Here is a 16,589-nt window from a genome sequence, read left to right on the forward strand (position 1 = left end):
AGTATTAAGCAATTCACACAGTCACAAATAAAAGCACAAGGTCTTCTTTTGATTCCGGCGTAGCAGTTCCTAACAACAACTTCACTCAAATGTGTTAGTAAAATAGATGGTACCAATATTTATGAATCGGTCACAAGTTTTATAACCTAGAGTTTAAACCTTCACGATGCTCACAGCAGAAGAGAGAAAAAAACACGCAAAGTGCTGCTTTTGAAAAATTGCAATCTGGAACTATTTAAAAGCTATTTGAATTATAAACAATGTAGAAAAGGCAGTCAATGCATCCAGACGACCAAGAGTCCCTCATCATCCCCATTCAATGACATGCATCTGTCTAATGACACATAATTATCCAGCCTAAATAAACAATTAGGAATCCACTTGTACTTGAAAAGTTAGGCCATAAATCGAGCAAAAGTACAAGACTGAGATGAATGTTAAAAGTGGTGTAGGTTGGATTTCTGCATCAAGCACTTGGCATGAAGCATTGGATTTGATTATCTGTATTTAATCTCAAACTAATACAGTTTCAGTAAACAGCAACTACATTTTATAAATATTTTTTTTCAGGATACCATTACGGTTTCATCCTTACAAGTCTAAATGGCCATTAAGGAACAATTAGTACTACAACCAGTGGTTAAGGTAAGAAGGAAATAAGGAAAAGACATTTTGCCAAAAGGTGCTGACAGTACAAGAGTTAATCTTATTTAGTAACATTTCTGCAAAAAAAATCTGGAATATTGACTACACAAATAAGAAAAAAAAAACTGTAATTTGATAGTTAAAATTATAGTCACGAATGACAGAATCTTTTGGCCAGGAAAGATCTTGTTGGGTAACATCCAACTTTCAGTGGACATGGTTAAGTGCATCCTTGCACCCGGCCTTGGAGGCCCTTGGCTTGGATCATGTTATTCCAATACCCTGTACCTGTTTCCCCCCATGGCTGTAGGTGGGTGGGCCACCTTCTGCATGAATTCCCAAAGATGACCTTCAACTTAACCATGTTTTCTGCTTGTGTCACTGGTGTTTCAGCTGTCCACTTTGCATCCTGATCTTGTGGTGATGCCTGCACATCTGACTTGACCTCTGCACATCATCTAACTCTGCACTTGTTGAAACAACCTGGTAGGTGTGATCCCTTTATTTGTCTCAGCCTTTCCTCTGCCTATTTCACTGACCTGGGTATGTTGCTTCCGACAGTGCCCGAGGAATTATACCATTTAAACATGGTCATTGGGTTTACGTCAATCAATGGTACATCCTCTTCCTGGTCTATGCGCTGGAATTCTTCTCTTCTTCTACTTATATTTAGGATTGTTGAGTTGTTATAGTTAATCTGCGTTTAATAGTTAAGCTTTTCCGGATTCTGCCAATAGGTGGTGAAATTGGCAGTCTTGTCCCACTTGGATATTCGAATGTAACTGGTGATCAATTCCCTGTTGTGGTGGGAATTGCCGTGTTGAACAGGCTGTGATTGATTCATCCAAACATGTTTCCCAAGTTGAGCCAGACAACTTGATTGCCTTTGCTCTGTTTGGCCTCCTGGATCAGCTGATTAAGGACTTGCATGTCCTCCAGACATACAGGACATGCCTGAGATACCGCTACTGCTGGTAGCTTGGCCATATGCCCCTCTGGGACATCCTTAGTCCACCTAACAGCATTGGAGCAACAGAGAGAAAATGTGTTTTTCAAATATATTTGGATAATATATTTTAAGATATTATTTTGGGAATTAAGCCTTTATTGTCATGACAGTTTAACATAATTATAATTATATTATGCATTATAAGTGAGATAGTTTAAATAATTTATTCAAAGTCAAACTTCTTTATTCTGTTTTTTTTAGGAATTTCATTGACCAGTTGTTTGATTTTGTGGTTGTGGAAACCTCCGCTGATCGTTTGGCCCCCAATATAAACCTCCACATCAATACATACTAAAGCTATCCTAAGTGAGAGAATGTGACTGTTTTTAATTGTAGAATTCTTACACGTCAACTGTTTGATGAACTTACATGGTTTGTTACATTAACAAACACTATTAATTTGGCCTTTAATAGGAAGAAGCAGCATAACAAGATGCCTTTTGGTCAGGTAGCCAGTTTGACAACAAAAGTATTTGTTTTCGGGCAATGTTAAACTCTATGAAAGAGTTAATTTCCCTGTATTTTGGTGAGGGAACAAAATTACATAGCAACAATAATTTTGTTTTTAGATGAAAAACAGTATAAAGTACTGTAAGGCCACACAGCATGTGTCATTGTACACACTTTGCTGAGCTCACCTTGCCCTATGAATCGCTCAGGAGACCTTTTAATCCTGCTGCTTCCCTGTGGCATTGGCTCTTCTCCAGCTGAGAGCAGCAAGTGTTTATTGGCTTTAGTATCAGTAGGATACTTGTGGTGGCCTGCCTCACCATTCATTCCGAGATTCCTGCCAAGGCTGTTTCGTTCTTTGACTTAACCCATCAACTACAAACTCTGGTCTTGTTTGGCGCTCTTAAATAGATTGAAGCACAGTTATATCGAGGGCACCACCATAACTTCTGTTCCTCTTGACATATAAATTAAACTTTTGATCAGATCAAATACAGTGACTTAACTGAAATACTATCTACTAACATACATAATCTCTTGTAGTGCTGTCATTTGCCTGACCATGCCAGGAAGACAAATGTTGCCACTCTGTTTTAGTTTTATACTAATTGTTCAGATTAGGCGGTGTAATTAAAGGTCACAACTTCAAAAATTGAAAGGCCCTAACCCTATTAGTCCATGATCTTTTCCCAGATTGGCAAAATTCAATTAATTTATGTTTGTAAATATTTTTTTCCTGCTTATGAGAGAGCGAAAGGGAATATTTACACCAGCAGACAAGTGGGAGTCACGACTCTAGTTAGTAGAGTGTGTACATGTTTGAAACTAGGAAGGAGAGTGAGAAAACCCATTAAGGAAAAGTGATTATGATATTATGTGTTTTAGGAGATTAGTTACAGGAGAGGAATAATTTGAATACAATTAAAAAGATTGGATAGCATAACATTAGAGTGCAGGGCTGGCTATGTTAGATTGAGTGGTTCAGGGTTAGGCAGCGGATGTGTGTGTGTGTGTGTGTCATTTAGACATTCTTGGTTCCAATATAACTGTCGGTAAGTGTAAGCCAGCCCTCAGTTGAACTGGCAAACTCAACTAAACACAGATTCAGTGTCTAGTTTAATGGTCTTATTGGTCTGGTTATACATATTCACAAATCTCAATGTATTTCAGTGAAAAACAATGACTGATTTAACTCAATTGTTAACTTAAACCGTTTCTGAGTTATTGCACAAAAAGTTATTCCTTTGGTCCAATAGCTGATTGAATTATTCATTGAAAGTGTGATGCGTGTGTTTCATGAAGGCCTGAAGTATAATTTGTTTTCAACAGCACTACCTCATATGGAAATGTTATAGATGAGATTAATTTTGTACACATTTCCAAAAAACGTTGTGATTTATTTTCATATCATTAAGGACAATGGGGTTTATGAGAGGAATTTAAAATGAAGTTACGTGGTATATATTGTCAACCAATCTATTGAAATGTGATCTTGGGTGCAGCATAATCTTATGTTGAAATGTAGGATCTTTGTCTTTCATATTCAGACAAAAAGAATCACGTGTAATATCTTTGACAGCACTGACTGAATTGTGACACACTATAAATTACACAGAAATATAACTTTGAATTCCTCTTTGTTACATGTAATCTCTTCAGTACAACATGTCCATCACGCATTCATTTCTGCTCTTCTCAAATGTCGACTGATTTACCAGCACAAAGGCTCCTAAGAGAGAATCCCTGACAGGTTTATCTAGATTTGAGCATTGACACTGGACCTTAAGTATCACAGGTGCGAGTCTTAGAGTGGACATGGTTGAATAGCTATGTCTTCCCCTCCTCAGCCTTGGCATGTAATTAACCTTCAATCACCATTCAGTGTCAAATGTAATTTTTCAAATGTAATTTAGCACCACAGGGGTCTCCTTGTGAGGGAGAAGTAACGTGCTATGTTATTGATAGCTCATCTCAAAGCAAGAATCACTTAACATGTGCTGAAAGGCTTTTATTTTTGACGACATGTGCTGCCCGAGCTCTTATTTCAGGGGAACAGTGAACGCCCCAACAGTCCTCATGAGAAAATCCTGCTGTTAGTGTTAGAATCACTGTGCCATGCATCAGCAATCATGAGAAAAGACCTGAGTATGACGTTTAATGTATTTGTGATGCAAGGTGCTTTTTGTGTTCTGAAACATGCGCCAGGTGCGTTTCACAGCATGTTTCTCTGTGGGCTCCTCAAGGTCACTTTAATGACCTATGTTTTCCTCAAACTGCCGTGATGCACTGTGTGAGATTGGTGATGAAATATATTCATTTGTTGTGGGGCTGCATAAAGAAGTAAATTGACCTTAAACCTAAATAAGCCACAATGTGGGATAGCATTGAAACAATACATTAGTATATTAGGTTGGTGTGTTAGACCCTTTCATTCCTTTAAAAAACCTTGTACTCTACAGTATACCACATTTTGAAACCAAAGTAAAACACTATCATGGAAGCACGTACCCTTGTTTATGTTTACACTGTTTGTCTATTGTCCAAAGGAAGATAGAGAGATCCTGATCCCAATTACACTACATGAGTAAACAACAGCATCATTCACTCAATTTGTGCCGTCTATAGTTAGTAATCTTTTTAGACTTCCTGGGCTTATTTTCTGCACTTCTTTTCGAAGTATCTCTGATATCAGAGATACGAAAGAAGTGCATCTTTTTTTCTTGGCAGAACCCATAGGGAGGAAAAAAATCAATAACCAACGCAAGGGCATAGCACACACTCTGTGAAATTCCACTGATCACATCAACTCATACTAACAAATTCAACCTGGAAGCTACCACATCTCAGTCCGACTCAAAATTAAACCAACCTACTCAATACTGCTAATGATGCAAAAAGCTACATCTTATTCTATGAATAAAACTAGATGGGCTCGGTCCACAATTAAGTTTTCAGTGATATTTTCATCCTCAAACGTGAGCACTGCCGGGCCAAATTATCTTCTCCTCTGACATTGGACTGCATTGGGTGCTCTGAATGTAGGGAAATTAATACATCAGAAACTTGGTGGAGGGGGTGGGGGTCAATAGGAAGCTCCCTGTATTGTTTCTGGCTAAGCTCTGCTCAGTGCGGTTTAGTTCAGCCCTCTGTAATTACCAGAAGAAAAGCAGAGTCCTCTTTGATATTTTACACCAAAGTGACTTAAATTCCCCGCAGCCAATTCCACAATTGCTTTTCACCAGTGGAAGCGCAAACAATAATCAGAACGCATCCGAATCCATTCAGTGACACGCACACACCGCAAGGGGACAGGCATGGCGCTCTGAGCCACACACTGAGTAATGGCCATAACCCTTGGACAAATAAAGCCACCCAATAGAGAGCTAGTATTTCCCCGACCGATAATTGCCTCAGAAGCTGAATGGAAATAATGAGATTCTGCTGACACAATGCGGCAACAAGACTGACTGCAATATGCAGTATATTGTCTCCAGCCTTCCCACAGTTAGCTTGACTCTGTGTGTGGATATTTAAGTGTGTGTGTGTGCGCCCAAACATTTATGTAATTGCCATTTGCCTCGCCAGGGTACACAGGTTGAAAAGGTTAAATGCTTGTATTCGCTACAGCCTGTTAGTTCTCCTGAAAATCCTATCTTCATGCTCCTGTGAAATTGCCATTGTGCAGCGATAGTTATCCTCTGAAAAAAACCTGGGAAAGAAGGTTACAATAACAGATTTCATCCCATTGCTTTATACGGACCGATATGCCACGAGCAGATCACTACAAGAGAGCGAACTCTTTTAAGAGTTGTATGTTAGAAAAAATGTACGGAAGAGCATTCCTTTGGTCGTTAAATTGAGCTGGAAGTTTTAAAGTGTATTGACTGACAGGGCAACAGCTGCATCAGGGCAGGAAAAAAACAAAATGATCACTATATGCAGTTGATTACTACAAACGAATGCCTAACTTCTTTAGGATAGTCCCAGAACTCTAACACTCTTTAAAATTGTATTCAAGGGGTCCGACTATTTGCAGTCGGACACATGCAAATAGTGTCACAGGACTCATGTGTTAACTCAGACTGGGTAAAAACAACAGATTTTGTAAAATTAGGTAAGGTCTGGAGAGCCGGGGCTGATGGTGGGGTGCTCGATAAGGTCGCGGAGATCTGGTGAAATCTGTCCAAAACTAAATTTTAACAGTCCAGACATGTACGAAAAGACCCAACGAACAACGTAAGCGTTTTTTACCTGATCACCATAACCACATTTTATGAAGCGCATTTGTATAGAAGCGGATCTTTCCCAAGTTTTCGATCCATTTAAATGGTTGATCACATTTTCCACTGTATATCACTATGACCTTTCTAATTCAATGAATTTAACTGCTTCTCCTTAGCACGGTGTTACTTGGTGCAGGTATGCCAGGTTTGGGTCATGCAGTCTTGAGTGGAATCAAAGTCTTTGAAGAGTCAGTTTTGAAAATAACTAAAAAGCAGGTTTGTCCCTAACAGACTTGAACATCAATGCATGTATCCACAGAATAGGAAAATCCTCTGTGTAGTTTGTAGAGATCCAGCAGAAGGAAGTTGTTGTGCCGACCTTCGAGCTTGTCATTGCTTTGCAGCTCTATGATTTTGTGTTGTAGGTGCTCAGCCACATCCGCTGGTTCCACAATAAATGCTTTAACAAATATATTCAGGGGCAACCCGACAGCTGAATGGTGAGGGTGCAGCAGGAATATCCCCTCGCCAGCTGGAGCGTTTTCCTCTTCTCATCCCTGTCTCTGCTTCACTCTCTCTGTGTAATAAAGGCAAAAATACCAAAGAAACTAAAAGATATGTTCAATTCCTTCAGTATACTTTTTTTCGTCCTGAATTCCTGAAGGTTTGCAAACTCCCCGGCAGATGCCATAGAAGGGTTTTGCTCCTGCACAGTCGTTTAATGCACAGTGTTCAGTGTTGATTTTTTTCCCAGTGCGAGCAGATCAACAGTGGCAACAAGGCTCTCCTCCACAAATTCTTTCAGAGTGAGGTGTCAACTTCTTATCTATTAACTTGCTCTGACGTCGCAGTTCATCTAGTTAATGTACATGTTTAAAGCTCTAGAGACACACTGGCACTGGCTTTTCTTTTGATTCAACAAATAAAAATTCATGTCTTTGGAAAGTGCAACATACTGTACCTACTTTTCTTTCCATGACAGCTTTAAAATGTAAGACATGCTCTAAAAAGGATAATAATACTAATAATAATGAAGGGATAATACATTTTGCCTTTTTTATATTTAATAATCTTGCTGGCCATTTCCATCCTGGTAGAAGCTAGACATTGCTAAGTAAGGCTGTTAGATGATATGTGCTGCTCTTGCACATTATTTATTAATATTTTCTAATCTAGCTGTTCTCAACAATTCATGGACACACTTTTTTTTTTGAATTAGTGGAGGCAACAGGGAGCTGAAGTGAATAGTATCTGTCCCGCAGTCGGAAACTGAGTGTTCAAGCCTAAGCGTCAGCAAGCTTCGAGAGTGTTTAGTGTGCCACGGAGATCAATAAAGTGGAATTATTATCATATTATTATTTATTTGGTGAGGAGGGAGTTCAACACTCCAGCCAATAAGATTACACTCTTTATAACACTATGACACTTTTGGTACCAGTTGTAAAAGAAAATTCTCTCAGGTTTCATTAAAGACGGGAAAAAAAGAAAAAACTGTTTTTCTTTGGTGTGTAAATTCTACTTGTTTTTTGTTCTAAACATTTCGAGCAAACGTTGGCAGATGCAGCTCTGTTTGACTGTGTTCCTGACAGACTTTGGATCACAGTGGGTTGTCCGTGCTGGATCGCACATTGTTGTAAATCAAACAAGACAAGAGCTGTGGATTCTGTTTTCATTTGAATCACATTTGATTAATAAGCCAAACACCATGGTGTGTTGTGTCAGATAGCAGCCAGTAGACTTCCAGCAAGGTCACTCTGAAATGCTCAAGGACTTGCGCACATTAAAGACAAAGATGCAAATGAAGTACGTCAAAAATTAACAGTAGAATCTCAAAGGGCAATTTTACGCTAATTACCAATGTAGTAAAATGCCCATTATAGCACTCTGAGGGCTGCAAGTATTCACCAAATCGTGTGTGTTGTGCTCATATGTTCTGCTGAAAACTGCACAGGACGATTCCTCATGTGTCCATCCCAATCTGACAGTGGAGCTTGTGAATTGTGGTGACAGTGATTCGAAATTCAGTCAAAGAAATGTGCTGTATAGTGAAATAAATTGCATAAGCAACGGCAGCTACATCCAGCTGATGAAACAGGGAGATGATTATTAGGTCCACAGCACAGCATGGATTCATAGGCTCAGAGGGGAAATATGTTACCACCCACCATGTCTTAAAGTGAAATACTCAAAGTATCCCCTACAGTAAAAAGTGAATTTTTAACCCAGAATGAAGGCTGTAGTGGTTTTACTGTGATCACTGGCGGTGTATCGTTCTTTTATACAGCTGCTACTGGTAAGTGCTGGGAGGTGAGGGTTGTTGTTAGATGTACGTTGGGTTATATTTACTGGAAGCAGACCCAGAAGAATTTGAAGCTGTTTTCATACATACACTCTGGGAAATGTCCAGACAATGGGGTTCCGGATGTTGTGCAGAGCTTGTTTTTCACATATGAAGAACGCAGCAGGAGGTTCTCTGAGTCCAACTGGAGGGTTCAGGTGAGGGGTGGTGCCTGGGGTAGAGCCTGCAGGAGGCAGGACATTACATTTAAAGTCTGCTGTTGGGATCATCTGCTTCTGTTTACATCACGTTAACGCTGGCGTCCCCATCCCGTAAAACCAAAAGCTCTTTAAACTATAATAGTCTTTCCAAGGTGACATCTTTTTCGAAGTCTACTCCGTGAATTAGACCATTTTTCATCCTTTCAGTTTTGCATCTGGCGTGTGATAGAAACAATGCCTCGTTTTACTGGGGGGGCTGACAGGAAAAACATCTCCGACTCTTTTAACTGACAGTAATGGCAAGTGGAACTTTGTTATGGCCAAATGTATCTTGTAGAATATGGCAATTTAGTTTAGTTTAGAAGACAGCGGCAGTTCAAATAAACATTACGCTACAATGTCCAACTGTGTATAAACATAAAAGAATATGTATTAAATTACCCAGTTATCTGGAGAAAGCCAAGAAAAAAATTTTTATAAAGTCAATTTACAGATATGTATTAGTTCTGCTTTTTGATTTCAATTTCAATTTCATGTCTGTGTGTTTGAGTGTTTGTGTCTTCTCTTTTTTCTTTTTTCCATGTTTTGTTTATGTTGTACAGGAAGAGGAAGTTTGTGTTTGTTAATTATGGCTGTCTGGTTATCACAAGAGGGGATGGGCCAAATGCATTGGCATGACAGAATAATAATTAATATTCTTTGTGTTCATTAATTGTCATATATACCTGGTCCACCTTTTTGTGACATTATGTGTGTGTAGTATATTTCAAGTTTCCAACATAAAATTTGGGGGGGGTCATGAACTGACAGAATGGGAACCTGCTTGGTCCGAGTCGCCACCTTGTTCAGACGAGGCAGTGGATCCAAGCCATTTAGCATTTTCCCAGTGTGAGGGGTTGAAAAGCAATCTGTCTGTCAGGTGCTTATTATGAAGGTGCTCTGCTGAGAAAACAAATGATTTTTAAAGAGGAATGGATTTGTGCTGTCCCAGTGGAGCTGCGCTGCACAGCAAATAACAGACAGGTAAGTGGAAGACAGTTTGTCAAGGGGAAGGTAGAGCTTAGATTTTGCATTGTAAGAATGTGAAGTCACTTTGCATTCCGGTGTTTGTGTGTTGACATAATGATAATATTTATACATCATTACCTTAATGTGTCTTTTTAGCAGCAGTATATAGTCAGACAGTATGGGTCAACTCATGAATACTGGATGAATAGGTTGAGTGAATTTATTTTATACAAAGTAGAAGAAACAGCACAGAATCACAATGTTCCCCGGGGGCCTTTGTAAATGTAGCTGAATAGGCATTTATTACAAAAGATTTTCTTTCTTTTTTTCTCACATAATTAATCAAAAGCATTCTTTCTTTCTTTCTTTTTTCTCTATAATCATTAAGGTTATACAATGATTATTGAACATGATCCTTGGAATCCACCAATTTTCTTTTTAATAGGAAATTGCCCTTTTTTCATATATTTATGAGGCAGTGCAGCTCATACACGTTGCCTCGTAATTTTTCCATGACTCAGACATTTTGGTGACAATATTAAATGCATGAATAGCATTAAGAGTGGAGGCCCTGGGAAAGAAGCTAGAGGCACTGGGCCTCTATAAGCATTGTAATGTATGTTATATCAGCAAAATCCAGGAGCCCGACAATCTAGATCTTTGTAAGAAGCCTCTGTGAAGTGCAAAGTGACTTCATCATATTGTGTCCATGTTGTCATGTCAGCATGTGTCAGCTGAAGGAAGTGGCACTTCTACAATAGCCTGTATCAAGTCGGTAAAGCTCTGGGTTTCAGGATTGGTATCTTCTCATGATGCTTCTAACTTTCTTTCAACTCAGAATCTGATAAGGGGAAAATACCCAAACTTCATGTGTGTTCATTTACAGTCCGGCAGACACTGAAGAGAAAATGAGATTGGACCTTTCGCAGCATGCAATCACTCAAAGGATTGACATGGATTTGGCAGTCAACCATTTACCAAAGCCATCATGGCAATGATAAAGTGATTGAAATCTCTCCACCCTTTGGAATGGTGTGGTGATGTGGCTGGGAGGGGGTGAACCCAAAACGGCACTGATTACTTAACCAGCGTACAATATTCCAATCCGATTCCTCACCCCCTCCTTGATTCTGAAAAACAAAATGATGGGATTTGATTTAGAGCCAGATTTGATTTATGTGTGTGTGTGTGTGTATTCTGTGTGTGCTCCTGTGATCGCTTGTCTGTGGCATCGTGCGTCCAAGCACATGTTTATGTGGGTCTGTGTCGCACAGAGATCGAGGGGTGGCAACATCTTTTACAAGGAGCTATCGTGTCAGGAAGCCATGGTCTGTGCGGTGAGATGACAGGTGAGTAGCCCCGGCGATGGATGGTGCCCTGCAGATGAAAAAAATAAATACAAATGGAAGCGGAGGCCATTAGCAGAATATCTGCAGGGGTCTCAGGCCAAAGAGCTGCTCGTAATAGTTTGTCTATTGGGAAATACATTTGTCACGTTTGTCTTGTTGGCAAAACGAAAACCAAATGGCTTTACAAGATGAAATAGCATCTACATTTGTTGACCAGTAAATGTATGGCCTAGGCTTTCATATAGCCATGTGATTTTTGTCCTGCCTAGGGAGTGCATTTGCTTAAGTCTTGAATATTTCTTTAATGATATATATATATATATATATATCAAACAGTTTCCCCAATCATTTCCTTTGCATATTTTTAGTTGCATATACATCATTTTGATAATCATTACAATTCAGATCTATCATATGTCTTTTTGACCTTTTACTCCAGAAAGACAACATCAAAACACAAAAAATACATTTTATAAGAGCACAAAAAATACTTGTCTGGCTGTTGGCAATGAGTCTTAAAAAGGAAAAATGTTGTCAAAGCAAGCATGCTGAGTTATTCACACTACCTTGAGAGTTAAGTTATGCTTTCACTAGTCCCCATTCCTCAACTTCTTTTACTTTTCATCACAGCCTGTTGGACAGTTCGAACACTCTGTTCAGTCCCCCCCCCTGGGGGAGCTGTCGTTATTGATATACTAAATTAGTCGAGGCTGATGCAACTGATGCGGATTGAAGAGTTGCTTTGAACTTCGTTTTATAATGAGTGGAGAAGATACTTTTGAAATATCTAGTTTAAACCTATTTCAATATTAAAGTCTGATCCGGAGTAATACTGTGTTTAAAGACTCCAGTGAACCCAGTTGCAAGAAGTTCTGTCTCCGTACTCTGAACGAATTTGACTACACCTGGGTCGGTATATGTGGGAACTTTTTGCTTCTGCTACACATCTAATTATACGTCTATGAAACACTTTCATAAATGCAGTGTGTCAATAAATTCACCCTGTGTAATCACACAAGTGACTCTCAAAGGTACAAGACACTGCATTTCTTCTTATCCAGATGACACTCTGTTTTATATTTATAATATTAAAATAACTGACACTTACTTCTCAAGATACTTCTCATATAGTGAAAACAAATACTGACTGTTGTGCCATTTATCAATGAGAAACAGAGCATTCTAAACACATCCAACTTATTGTAGTAATGCATGATTTACAAATGCCTATTATCTCCCATGAAATTAAAAGAAAAAATACTTTATTTTCAGGGTTGAGTCCCAAATGTAGTCTTGATGCTGTTATTGTTCTGTGACAATGAGCCATTAGAGAAACAAGTGATCCGTTATATTGGCTATTACAACTGTTGCAAAACGTCTGAGAACTGAGGTCGTAATTGTTGTTATTAGTGGAAAGTTGTTCTGTGCTGACATATTGTCATCATCACGTCTGTTTGCCTGACTGCTCATGCTTTTGACAGTATGTTTAAAAGGTTACTTACCCGGCATTCATATTCGACTCGAAACGACACCATTCACACCAAGTTTTTAGCCTGAAGTATTCGCGCTGGAATGTTAAACGGTAACATTTAGCTTTAAAATATTCTCTCAAAATAAACACACAAGACGCTCGGTGTGAGAAGAATCACATCCTGCACAATGGTTATATGTTTTAATCCATTGTTGTTGTTTGAGCAGTGAAATGAAAGATTATTTACTTGTGTCTGCCTGGGACGTTGAAGGACGCAATCAATGTCCCCGAAACGAGAAATTAATGTAGTAAAATTGCCGCGGAAATCTGTGGCGATGTGGAATGCAAGAAGGCAAATTGCAGAGGATTATGCATTTTCATTTGGGCCTCAGTGATAGATTAAGCTCCAGCATTCAAAGGCAATATGTTTTGTTCAAGGGTGGAAGTGACTTTGCCGAGACATTGCAAGATAAGAAGCTAACTGTTATTAGTTTAATGGGAGTGATAGTCTGCCCCAAGCAGTGTGTGCAAGTGGCGGGGGAGCATCGCTTCTCTTTGCAGTCTCTCTTGCCCAGCGCTGAGGCTGAGCTTGCCGATTGTTTTGTTAGAAATCTAAACCACCGAAGACAAAGTGTTGCTCACATGACCACTGGCCTAACGGAGCTGGCTCCAATTTACTCCACTTTGTTTTAACAAGCCCCATTCGTATACCCCTTTGAAATCCAGAATAGATCAGTGGACGGTGTGCACCTAACAATCTGGTATTGGCGAATAATTCCATTGCTACACTCGTTGTAGAGGTAGTAACCAAAGAACGTGAGAGATAGACTTCTATCTAAGGTTTTTTCCGATCCTGTGTGGGAACGTTTGTGTGGAGGCAACTGTTTTAATAATTACTTTTGCTATGATTATGGGTTTTAAGATGCTGGGTGTAGTAAGCTGCTCGTTGAAAACATGTTGTCATCTTTACAACCTGCACAAAGACTGTCCCCTGGAGTAGCGCCTTTGTCTCCGGCACATTTTCACTTTATTGATGGCTGTCATTACCCTGTTGCTTCGACACCTTGGCAACATTTCAGTTTTTGTAACACTGCCTGTCCTTTAAATTGCTTTTATACAAGGATGCTGCATATTGCAAAGCCAAAATGGCCATCCCAGAAACCCTATGCAGCCAGTGAACACTATCCTATACAGTAAATGAGAGGAGGGTATTATCAGGTCTGTGCATGTTCAAGGATAAAACCACATGTCAGTAATGCCACATCGAATTCCGTGCACATTTGGTCGCTGCCTGCAAGCCTGTATTGTTATGCTTATTCAGGGCCTCTGCAATTCGTAACCCATTGAGGGTAGTATCCCCCCCTCCAACCTCGCCAAACACACTGCTTTCTATTTCCACTGCACCAGTCATTTCACACAGCAGCATACTAATACAAGTGAGGGCAAATGAGTGGCTGCGAGGGTGAGCGTGACCGACAATGAGTGAGTCAATGTATATGTCTGTGTGTGTGTTTGTGTGTGTTTGAGTGTGTGCATGTGTGTGTTTTTGAGTAAGATGCAGTGAAAGAAATAGAAAGTTTGTTGAAAGGAGACTAAAGTTGCACACCTTTGTTATCTTGTCACAAGGAGACAAAGTGTGACGAACTGATGAGGCCCGGATCAATTCAATCCAATTAATTTAGCCGTACTTTGCCTCTGTGTGTGTGCTCACTGATAATGTGAGGTGGATCTGACACACGGAAAATGAAAGGATGTGTCGTGCAGGACATCTTTGCGTGTTTGTCTGCCTACGTCCTGCACAGTGGGAGTAGAGACAGGAAGAAAGAGTCTGTTTGGTGTTTCTGCCAGGCAAGCCCGCAAGGAGGTACAAGCCTAGTTCAGTAATATAAAAAGTGCCTGTGCCAGTAAAGTATACTCAATTAAAAGGTCAGACGGAGAGGCATGTTTAATGATGGGGGGAATTTAGGGAGACGGCTAAAAAGGTAACAAGGAGCATAGGATGGATATATTGGTCTTATTGTGATAATGCTTTTTTTAAATCAGGTGTTAATCTAATCTATTAACAAAAAAAACTGAAAAGAGATTGCAAAAGAAAATTATACTTTCATGGATGTCAGATCTCTTTTAAAGCAATTTTCAGGCTGAACTCTTAAACATGTTTTATTTGTTTCTTCAGTTTTGATTCAGCTCCACAGAATACTGGTCTGACATGGAAGTGTCGTAACACCACTGTCACTAAACTGAGGTGTGGGTTTGATGTGAACATCTGGCTCTTCCTTTTTAACCCTTTGATACACAACATGGGTCAAAAGTGAGGGTTAGGGTGAGTTTTAATTGTAAATATCTTTGCAATAAATTGATTTCATCTTTCAGAATTACAGGATTTCCTCAATTAACTATAGATTTTAAAAAGAAATAGCAAAGAACCACAGCCATGCATGAAATAACATGTGAAATGAATACGGGTAATTTTTGACCCATGTTGGGCCTTAGAAGGGTAGTGATATGAAAATGATTTTTATTAAAAAAGTAGAAAAAGACAAATGAAAATAAGAATTTTCGATGATCAAAAACAAGTTAATTGAGGATTTCCTGGAATTCTGAATGATGAAATACATTTATTGCAAAGATATTTACAATTAAAACTCCACCGGGTCATTTTTGACCAATGTGTGTACACTTGATGTAAAAAAAAACTTTTTAGTTAAAAACTTGAGAAAGAGAATGAAAATAATGATTTGTAGTAATCAAAAACAAGATATTTAATGAATACTTTGTATATTAAATAAGGAAATAAATTGATTTCCAAAAATATAGCAAAGAAACACTCAGCCGTGCATGAAATAACATTGTAGTTCAATATGGGTCATTTGAGACCCATGTTGTGCCTTAAAAGGGGTTTGCATAGCTTATGTATCAAAGGGTTAAACAAAAGCCTCATTCCAACAGCTTGTAATTTTACAAAGCCTAACATTTAGTTGCCATATATAACATGTAGTTTATGATCGAGTAATTTTTCAGGGGAGTTTGTGGTCATTGTGAACTGACTTTGGAAGACATATCCGTATCAATTATTGCGTAGAATGTCAGCAGAATTTGGTCTGGACTTTCTCCAGAGTTTGTCTTTCACACATGAACAACGCAGCGGGGATCCTCCGCTCAGACACGTTCTCAGCCACACAGGAATCCGAGCGCTCGGGTGAGTGGGTGGTGCAGCAGGAAGTGGCAGCATGTTCCGTATCAACTCCACTGCGGAGAGATCTCATGTTTTTGTTTACAGCACATCGTCGGCCCTTACCACAACATGGCACCTTCGTCTGTCTCTTTTACACGTGGATCTGCAAATTATCTGGTTTGCACCTGTCTGGTTTTAAAAAAGTCATCAACGTGCCCACTGGTTTGCTGTGACTCCTGTGGAAGATCCCCTGCTGTGTTCTCATCAGCTCATTATCCCGGGTCTTAACCAAGGGAATGGCAGAAGAATGTCTGGAGAAAGCCTGGAGCCTCTCACTCAGACATGTGGTTGCTCACATACAGCCCCTGCTCAGAATGCCAATCATATCGATGTGTTTTTGTGCCAGTATCAGCTGCCTAAATGTGACCTTGACATGGGCAATAAGATTTCTGAAACCGACAGACCTTGGAAAGAAATACTATTGACATGACATCGCAGGCCAAGTTTAGCCGTTCACATCTGGGGTTTCTCCTCCTGCCGCAGTAGCAGAGGCTGCCCTGTCCTTGTTGACTGGGATAAATTAAGAACAGGATGGTAAATAATGATGCTATAATGTATCTGGGGTTCTGTGTCGGCTGCTGTAAAAAGGACAACATGGCGTCCATGAGACTGTGGATATGCTGCTAGGATCTGGATATATGCAGGGTGGTGATAAAGCGCTGCTCTGCATGTTCCTGAAATCAGAGTGTATAAGTAACCT

This window comes from Platichthys flesus, chromosome 6, assembly GCF_949316205.1.
Source record: "Platichthys flesus chromosome 6, fPlaFle2.1, whole genome shotgun sequence".
Classification (NCBI taxonomy): domain Eukaryota; kingdom Metazoa; phylum Chordata; class Actinopteri; order Pleuronectiformes; family Pleuronectidae; genus Platichthys; species Platichthys flesus.